The sequence below is a fragment of the Pungitius pungitius genome, chromosome 21 (genome assembly GCF_949316345.1).
Source record: "Pungitius pungitius chromosome 21, fPunPun2.1, whole genome shotgun sequence".
NCBI classification, from domain to species: domain Eukaryota; kingdom Metazoa; phylum Chordata; class Actinopteri; order Perciformes; family Gasterosteidae; genus Pungitius; species Pungitius pungitius.
The window spans coordinates 2469125-2480066 of record NC_084920.1 but is presented as its reverse complement, the minus strand read 5'-3'; positions in this window follow the sequence as shown (position 1 = coordinate 2480066).

Genomic DNA, 10942 nt, shown 5'->3' with positions numbered 1-10942 from the left:
CTGAAGCTCCAGTCCTCCAGTCCTCAGCAACACAGCGGTAACTTAAACTCACAGAACGAACTATTTATCAATGTGAATAATGCACAACACGAACTAGATCGTGTGCACTTCAACCAGTCAGTGATAAATAAATGTTTTAATGAGAAGTAAACCGTGTCTGAGTATTATTGCCAAATAAATATATAAACAGAACGATTGAGAGCATAAAATCAAATGCTAAACAATGTGCAAGACAAATTACAAGAAACATTAAACGGTGTTTGTATTCACGCACATGCGTAACGTCACGTGTGTGGCTGCATCCGGGCCATCGCACAAGGCTACGTCATTCCATTCCAGCAGTGAAGTCACGGGATGCTTTGATGTCAACAACATTCCACGCGTCATCATCGCGTCATCATCATCACTTCACTGGGATTCTTCAGATAAGCACACACTCTGTTCTGTTCTTCATCATAAATCAGTTCATTGTTCAATCTTTTGAACAATACAACTGTTTTTAAGTTGTATCGTGTAAACAAGTATTTTAACCAACATTTAAATTTAAAAAAGTGAAATGGCTGAAGCAAACACCCTTTTACACGAGGGACGATCATTGTCAACTGAAATGTTCAGCGCAGATGATATGAGCCTGCCGGAGAACTCCAATGCTCCCCAGACTTTGTGTGAAACACTTCAGAAAACGGTGAAGACTCTTATTGATGAGATTAAAAATCATCAATATGTAGAAAAAATCTACCAAGAGAAAACATCATTAAATGAAGAAAACGACTGTTTAGGACAGCCAAACCAGGACCTCAAAAAACCGCTCTCCTACACAAATTCTTTTGAGAGCTGCGTGGTTGAAGAGAAATCCCGGGAGAAGGTTCTGTTGGAGCAGCAGCAACAGTTGATTAAGGCTCACAATGTGGCCTCCGACAAACTCCTCAGGGAAGAAGTCTGGAAGTTAGAGTATGACCTGCAGAAGAGACAAAATGACAACTTGCAGCAAAGTAACATTGAATATAGTGAAAAGATCTCCGCTCTAATGAACAGTCTCAAGGATCTGGAAGCCTTTAAGACAAACTACAAAGCAATGCAGACGGATAATAAAGTTGCAGCCAGAGAGAATGAGAATCTGAAAAAGCAACATTGGGCCCTGGAAAAGAAGTTCTCAACAGAACAGAAAAACAAGGCAATAATGTTAGAGATCACAACCATGGAGGCTGAAAACTGCATCCTTCGGCGCCGGGTTGAGGAAAGGGCGAGCACCAGTCAGGGACAGGACAAGTGTACTGGTGTACTGCTAATGGATAGCTGCATCAAGCAACGGAAGCTCGATGAAACGGCTGCTGAAGAAGTGCCTCTGAAGGAGCTTGTTAAGGCGGCGGTGGCAGAGAACGAGGACAGTAACAGAAATTTTGCCAATTTCAAGGAAAAATTAAACCTGTTTCGCAACCGGAGGGTGGGCCGGGCAGCGCAGGGTGGCAAGCCGCTCAATGTCCCCGAGCAAAACACCCAAACCCAAACTGCTCCGCGGGCGTCTAAACAGCAGCCCACTGCTTCACCTGTGGAAAAAAATGGAGAAAATGGAACGACAACGGAGGCAGACACTGAATTCATGTCAAAAGAGAACCACGAGCACGACAGTAGAATTAGGTTCCTTGAGACTGAACTGAAAAATCTAAGCAATGAACTTGAACATGTGTCCGAGGTTGATGAAAAGCATGTCGATCAGCTTAGAATAAAAAAGGAGACTGTAGAATCTTTGCTGGCTGACTTGGAAACCACAAGAAGCAGGGCTCGCTTGTATCACGAGGATCAGCAATGTCAGAATGATGAGCTGAACAAAAAGATAGAGGATTTAAACGTACAGGTTCTACAACTCTCCGCAGAATTAGAGGTAATTAATGCAGAATACGTAGACCTGTTGTCTGAAAATGCGGACCTAAAGCGGGAACTCCAGCCTCTGGTCCAAAAAGAGAAGATCCTGCGTGATGAGCGGGACAAAACAATTCCCAAAAAGGACAGTTTGGAGAGACAAAACGACTGTTTAAGACAGAAAATCCAGGACATCAATGAAGAGCTCACGTCTCTTGGGAGCTGCATGGTTGAAGCGGAATCCCAAGAGAAGGTTCTGTTGGAGCAGCGGCAACAGTTGATTAAGGCTCACAATGTGGCCTCCGACAAACTCCTCAGGGAAAGCGGCTGCAAGACAGAGTATCGCCTTGTGAAAACAAGAATTGACTACTTGCAGTATTATAACACTGAATGGAAAGAAAAGATCTTCGCTCTAATGAGCAGTCTCGAGGATGTGGAAGCCTTTAAGACAAACTACAATGAAATGAAGACGGCCATAAAAGTTACAGCCAGAGAGAATGAGAATCTAAAAAAGCAACATCGGGCCCTGGAAAAGAAGTTATTAGAAGAACAGCCTTATGAGGAAATGAACAAGGCAATAATGTTAGAGAACACAGCCGTGAACGCTGAAATACACATCCTTCAGGGCCAGGTTAGGGAAATCTGTAGCACCCTTCAGGGAAAGGACAAGTTGACTGATGACCACCACAACCTGCTAATGCAGAGATACATCCTCATGGCACGGAAGAACGACTTACTCTTGGCTCTTAAGAAGCTCCATGAAGCGACTAAAGATGAAGAGCATCGGATGGAGCGTATTGAGGAGCTGGCGGCAAAGAACGAGGACGAAAGAAGAGAAATTAACAAATTCGAGGAAGAAATAGAATTTTGTAGCAAACTGAGGGAGCCCACTGTTTAGTCAATGGCAGAAAGCAATTTCTCCAAGGGGCCTTCTTAATGAAGGTGAAAAGTAATGTTACATGGTCCTCTACTGGGCTAATGTAACATAGACATCGTATTGACGTAAGTCATTTGGTTTTCTCCCGGTGCTCGGGTTTGCCTTAAAAATGTTACATGGTCCTCTACTGTGCTAATGTAACGTGATTAGACATCACGTTCTCTAAAGCCATGAAGCGACTGAAGAAGAAGAGCATCGGATGGAGCGTGATGAGGAGCTGGCGGCAAAGAACGAGGATGAAAGGAGAGAAATTGACAAATTCACCTTCAGCGTCTGATTCCTCAGGTAACGACCTACTGTCAGTATATTGTTTATATGTATAATATACATCTTAATGCATTCCTATACCATTTCAGGACTGCAAGTATTTGAGAAGAGGACGGTGAGAAGTGCGGCAGCCAATGCCACTGTGGACACCACCAGATATTTGGCTAGGCCAAACATTCCATGGAGTGAAGGCCCGCTAGAATATTGGGTCAAACACAAACATGCGTAGCCACATCTATTTGTATTAGCATGTAATCTTTTGAGCATCCCTGCCTCATCCGTGCCGTGTGAGCGCGCTTTTTCTAAGGCGGGGGAAATAGTATCTACATAAAGAAACCGACTCAACCCCAATACTGCGGAGAAAATTGTGTTTCTCAATAAAAAAATAATAATAATGTCATGCCCCATCCCATGTGTCCACAAGCACCTCAATATCCTGTCATAACAAACCTGTCCAAAAGCACAATCACTGCCCCACTGACCTTTCCTCTGTAAATCACTTCCCACATTCAAACAATTCACATAAGTCCCTATGACTGCCATGAACTGCACATGCAGTAGGAAGCACTTGCTGGTATTTTAAATTATATTGCTTACATATAATTCTATACTATATAGATATATATATATATATAGACATATATTTCTTCTGCTACTATGATCACAAACATACATGCACAAAGGTGCAGAAAGACACATAGATAAGTGTTTGTTCCACTTCTTCCCAATGTACAGAGACTTGAAATACACAAACAAGGACACAATTCAAACCTGAAAAACAATAGTTTCATTCATATAGGAATCCATGTATTTATTATTTATTGGTTCAACTTTTCATAATCATGTTCAACCCACAGAGACTGGGCCAAAATACACTGGTAGGCTATTTGAAACATGCACTACAAGTTTTCAACAGCAGAGGTCATCATAGAGTTTGCGATGAATTGAATGAATGAACCTTTTTCCGATGCAATTGGCTGGAAAGCTTCACTGGTTCAGAAAGCTTCACTTTGCCATCACTAATAGGCGCAGAGAGGACTCCGAATTTCCAAACAAGTGCTCTTTAATGAATCGAAGATCGCAGACTGACGTGCACCAATGACGCGACATGGGACACCAGGCACACAAGGCTTTAAATCCACAAGGGAGGTGCAGGTGATTGGACACAGGTGGACACAATCAGACAATCACAGGACATGGCAGGAAGTGAAGTTACCCCAGGGACACATGAAACATGAAACTACAATAAAACAAGACATGTGACAAACCGTGACAAACATTTAGATGTAACATTTAGATTTACATTTAACATTTATATATAACATTTAACATTTATATTTATATTTAACATTTACATATACATTTAGATTAAATATTTATATTGTTCAACAACTGTGTTACTGCCAAACATACTACGTACTCGTTGTAACCGGGGCGGCTGTTCGCCTGATCACAAGGGTGACAACGCCACTTTGGGACTCTCACCCAAAGAATATTAGTTATAATAAAAAGGAGCAGAGAGGTGAAGTTCAAGTTTTGTAACAATGCCATTTTTTTATTTACAGGTACGTTTAATATTTAAAAAGATGGTCAGTCCAAAAATGTTGGTTTGTTTTATTAAAAAATATACTCTATGCTTTAAAAAAAGGTTACTATACTGAGGTACTCTACCAGTATGAGGTGACTACCCGAGAGGCCCACAGGGGTGGGGGAGTGAAAAGGGACAAGGGGGCCACCAAAGGGAACAAAACACAGCAAATCAAAAGGAATTAGAACACAGCAAACAAGCAAAATAAACTGAGGGAGCCTTCCACCTCGTGGGCCACCACCTGTAAGCCTACTTTATGCCCACCTGTACTGGCATTAAAAGGACCCCCAGTTTAGGGCTGTCACGGTTTGGGTCTGCTTGTCTTATTTTGTAGCTTTCTTGTGTCTCGTGTCTCTGGGTAACTTCACTTCCTGTCCTGTGATTGCCTGATTGCTTCCACCTGTGTCCAATCACCTGCACCTCCCTTGTGTATTTAAGCCCTGTGTGCCAGTTGTCCTTTGTCGCGTCATTGTCCATGTTACTCGTCGGTGGTGCACGTTGTCCTGGTTTGGTTGCAAATAAAGAGCACGTTAAGAAGAATCCTGCATCTGAGTCCTGCCTTCCGCCTGCACCAGCACCCGATCCGTAGTGATGGCAAAGTGAAGCTTTCTGAACCAGTGAAGCTTTCCAGCCAATTGTATCGGAAAAAGGTTCATTCATTCAATGCTTTGCAAACTCTATGATGACCTCTGCTGTTGGATACGTGTAGTGCATGTTTCAAATACACTACCAGTATATTTTCGCCCAGTCTCTGTGGGTTGAACATGATTATGAAAGGTTGAACCAATAAATCATTAATAAATACATGGATTCCTATATGAATACAACTATTGTTATTCAGGTTTGAATTGTGTCCTTGTTTGTGTTTTTCAATTCTTTGTACATTGGGAAGAAGTGGAACAAACACTTATTTGTGTCTTTCTGCACCTTTGTGCATGTATGTTTGTGATCATACTAGCAGTAGAATTAATAGAAGATATATATATATATATATATATATATATATAGTATAGTTATGTAAGCAATATAATTTAAAATACCAGCAAGTGCTTCCTACTGCATGTGCACTTCATGGCAGTCATAGGGACTTATCTGGAATGTGGGAAGTGATTTACAGAGGAAAGCTCAGTGGGGCAGTGATTGTACAGGTTTGTTATGACTGGACATTGAGGTGCTTGTGGACACATGGGATGGGGCATTAAATTATTGATTTTTATTGAGATATAATAAACATCCATAACTGATTAATAATCACACAATACAAAGGACAGACTTGGCCTTCTTATTGCTAACCTTGTAAGAGGAAATCAAAGTGCTCCCACATCACGGAGCGACCTCTCTTTGCCAAAAGGTTCCATTGTAAATTTGCTCTTTGCTACTCACAACAACACTGACTTTGACTATCAGACAGCCAAGCCCGATACCTGTTTCGTATGGGGCGCCGTTTGTAAAATGTAGCACGTTCTAAAATCCTGCACCATTTTCATACATTTAGCATCATCATATGTATAAAAAAAGCAGGACAATATTCACATGTCGCTTTTTCAAACATTTGGAGTCAAAATCATGTAAATACATAAAATATGTAAAGCATTTTACAAACGGCGCCCCATAGTTTCGCACCCATTTGAATCAAATCGAAGGGGTCACGTGACTGTGCGTCGGAACGAAGCTTCAGACGTCACTGATCACGTGATCAGCTGCGAACGAACCAAGCACCGATACATTTGCTTCACCTTGCACTGGTTCATATTTCGACACAAGCTTCGAAGCAGGAGAGTTGGAGGTAACAACACTACCGATCCGTGACAAAGGCACAGTAACAGTTGTTTTATGTAGGACGAAACAAAAAGGCACTAACTGGGAAAAACAAATTAACAATTCATAATCAAAATACTATATAAATATATATACTATATAAAGAGTCTGTCTGCTGTCAAACTGTGACCTCTTTTATTCCCCCCCCTTCTCACAAAGTCCCGTTTTACTTCTCACAAAGTCCCGTTTTACTTTCAGTTCCTTTGTCACCCTGCAATAGTTTGGAAGCAAAAGCACAGCAACACTGGTGTTGCCTTATTTGGTCGTACGGCCCACTTTCCCATTACCCTACACCCTGGTCTGAACTGGTTTTGACCTAGACGGCTGTTGCACAGGATGTTTCTGTGGTTTGTAGAACAGAGGAGAGGACACTATTGAGATTTTTCTTGGTTCTTCGGTTGTAGACAGTCGACACAGAACAACAGGCCCGATGTGAACCCGTCCGTGGTCACTGCAGCGGGGTGTCGTTTGATCGACTCTTGTCGTTGTGGGGGTAGACTCGCCTGAACCTACTATTGGTAACCTTCTCCCCGAATTGAGCATTACACCAACCCTTAAACTAATCTAATTAAAGCTTCTTATTTGAGTAGAATAGGGTTGATTGTTATATTGTATTGAACTTCATATATGGTATATAAATACTTTTGGGGTTAGTTTATGTATATGTTTATATATATGTATATTTACAGGGATATTTGTATATATTTATCTTTTGGTGATTATATATTTATATGTATATTTATGAAGTGTATATGTGGTATATATGTATATAGGTGTATTATGTAGAGAGGTTATCTGTGCAAATACAAACTGAGGAGCAGATAAAAAGGGTTGGGAAATCCAAAAAACTATTGTACTTCTTCCCACTTTTTGTGAATGAATGTATGGTGTGTTGTTATGTCTTGGCTTTGTCATTCTGCTCTTTAAAAAAGAGGAGTAGAGTATGTATAAATAGTCACATACATTTCTTTTATACATGTTCGAAAAAATACATTCATTAATTCATTCATTCATAAACTAATTGACTAATTACATAAAAGGAAGCTAAAATGTCACCTGGATTACTTTGAGGTTGTTAGTAAATATCTTACAACATGCTGTCTGTTTTTGCCAATACATAAAATACATAAAATACTTTTATTCATAATTTCCTCACCCATCGCAATTCCTTGACTAGTAAATCATTGTTTCATATGTAATAACTACTATCTAACATCCCACAAACTACAATTCTACCCTCAACATTTCTACATGAAGTATCATTTTGTGCTCTTCTTGATCAAATCCCTAACACGGTTCACGTGAGAGTCAGTCATTGTTCTCTTCAGTTCACCAGGGGTCACCTGACGAGTCCCTCATGATTTGGTTCTCTTCCACCACTTGAAGAGAACCAAACGCTTTTTTAGTTTCATCTGGAAAAAATAATACATTGAAAATTGTCAATACAAAATTGATTTTTTTATACATGAAATATTAAATACAGATATTGGAAAGGGAGCGTTGGTTATATCATTATAAAGCAAACGAGATATGATTTACAGAAAATGCATAACAATCCAAGACTATGAACTGAAATGCAACAAAAGGACTGATAACACTAATAATAAGTTGATAATATAATCAGAATTATGTCTGTTAATAGTGTAATTAAAGAAAACAACTCAAGAGAATTACACAAATTCCCACCATGCATTTGTAATTGTGCATATGCTATTTGACATTAGTTAATATTGCAATGGATTGCAACACTAGCAAAATAATACTAGGCCATATATAAAGGATACTTCACTTGATAAAGCATTACCTTTTTGCGGACCATCTTGATTGCTTTCTTATTAGAAGGGCACTTGTAAAGTCCCTTTTTATCATAAAACAGACAATCTGCTTGGACGTCCACTCCACTGCAGACCTCGCCGGTTCTTGGGAAAACGTAGTCTTTGTCAAACGAGTGATGCATCGCCACCAGAACCAGCTTCCTGCCGGATGCTTTACCTTTGGTACGGACACAAAATACAGATCATATTTTGATGTTAAAAGACAAAATCTCATTTCCATGTGCGTCTGGGTGTGTGCACGTTTACCTGGGACGCTGGATAACGCCGCCTCGATGTCGGTCTGATAACGACTGACGATGGGGCAGAAGACAATAGTCCAATCGCTCTCCTCAGGTGAGTTCACTATCTTTGCTCTTTTTCTATAGGTGAGTTTTTTTACAAAGTCCTCATGAGACCCCAGTGTCTGTCCGGCTACATGTACGTAAATCTTTTTCATTTTCCCTGAAAAAAAAAAGAAGTCTATAACATTTCTGTTCTGGTTGGGGTCCTGGAGACCCAGTTTGAACTTTGCATAATACCTACTGAATGTACTTTTATCAGGTTGAAACCATAATTACTTGATGTCAGTTCATGACAACAGCTTACAAACACACCTTTCTATGGCAGCAGATTGTAGTGTCACATGATCCTTATCCGTGGTAGTCAGTGACGTGAGGTGACGTCAGTAAGAGGGTAGGCAGTGAGTTTGTGAAAGCCACACACACACACACACACACACACACACACACACACACACAATATCAAGACATCAGGATTTTCTCTCTCGTGCGCTCGGGCGCGCGCACACAAACACACACACACACACACGCGCGTACACACGCACTTGTTGTTATTACTTTCGTTTCGGCGGCGATCACCAAAAAAAGACCGGAAACAGCGTCAGTTTGCGGAAATACTCTTCCACAACCGATTGCAACATTAATGTTCATCAGTCATTGATGAAAACACGCACTGATGAACATGAGGGCAAAGGGCTCGTAGTCCATCAATGTATTACTGAGCCCGAAATAGTTCCTAACTCACCAATCGGTTGAGTATTTATACATGAAATCCATGTGATTTGACTCTCACTGATAGTGTGCACAGGACGCATCTCGTTTCTTGGTACTAATCGGAACATGAAGTCACTGTTAACACTACAGCACTTTAGATATTTAATATCTACTTAACGTATTTGACACTTCTTGCAGCATTCAACGTGTCTTTAACCGATTAATGTATACTTAATATCGATTAGACTTACTGTTTCACGATCCAACTGCCTCGTCCGCCTTCGAAGCCTCAAAGGAAATCGAACGCTTTCACTTCCACTTCAGACCAGCAGGGGGCAGCGTTGTGTTGTTGGGCTGCAGATCTTTGACCTAAGCGGCCTGAATCGAATTGAAAACGAAGGATTCATATCACAGCTGATGTGTAGAGATCTTCTTAAAGTAATTAAATCATGAGGTGACGTGGTAGTTTACTTAGCAGCTCTCCATCACTCCTCTCCTCTTCACTGTCATCAGAGCACCTGCATGTACTGCTTCATATTTCTGTCTTCAGCGTCACATGTGCACAGTATCTGGACACCTAGACCACGCGAGGTGGTCCAGATACGGTCAGGAGTAACTCATTCATTCGAGTAGTCTCTTATTCACATCACGACCCTGTTTCTACGAGGGGGTGGGCTGGTAATCCGAGGGCGTGATCCCTACAACCCGTCTGTTGAGTTGAGTTGTCCGGGTCGTCTGCATCTTCCTCCTCAGCCTTCGCTTGGCTCCGACATACGAGCAGCGGTGGTGCCGATGGAGTGACCTTTATTCCGTGGCTTCAAAGGCTTTCACCGGTTACTTTGTTTGTTTTTCCATTAAAATCATCATTCTTCAGAGTGTATGATTGCTTTGTTCATTTGAGAATATAAAGGGCTTACATCTTTCTCCTCTTACGAGTCCAACCATTGCCTCATCTTTATTTATGTTCTACCAGGGCTGTGTGTCCCTTTTAGATCCGTGTAAGATGGCGTTAAAATAAATTATTTCTCATTGTTCTTCGGCATCAGTGGATAAATGAGGACACGCCATTGCATAATGGCCTAAAACAAGACATATGTTGTGTAAATCAAACTAAGGTTAAGTTGATTTCAGCAACCCTGATAACAATAACAAGCAGAGGTGATTATCACATTTAATCACGGAGCCCGATCGCAGAGCTTCGCGGGCCCCTCGCCCCGAGGTTTGATTTACCCGCCCTCTTCCTGGGGAGAAAATCTCATTCTCCAGACGGATTGCTGAGCGGGCCTCTGCGACCGGCCCCTATAAATCATTCTTAAATCAGAGGCCTCTGAGATTGCAGACCGCCGCGACACTTGGACTCCTCCCCGTTCGTCTCTGCAGTCCGGGGAGTCTGCGTCTGTGTCAGTCAGGAGGAACCCAAGAGGGACAATGGGCCTGAGAGGGGGGAGGGGGGGGGGGAGGTCCCTCAAGCAGGACATACCGGCCATGCTGTGGTTGCCCCAATTGGGGGGCGGGCCTATACCATCAATTGTTGCTATGACTTAATCAATCATAATGAAAAATGTTAACTTCAACCTCAACACAGACAAGAAGGTGTTACGCGGCAGGGAAGAAGGAGGTTCTGGTCGCTGGAGGTTCCTTGTTA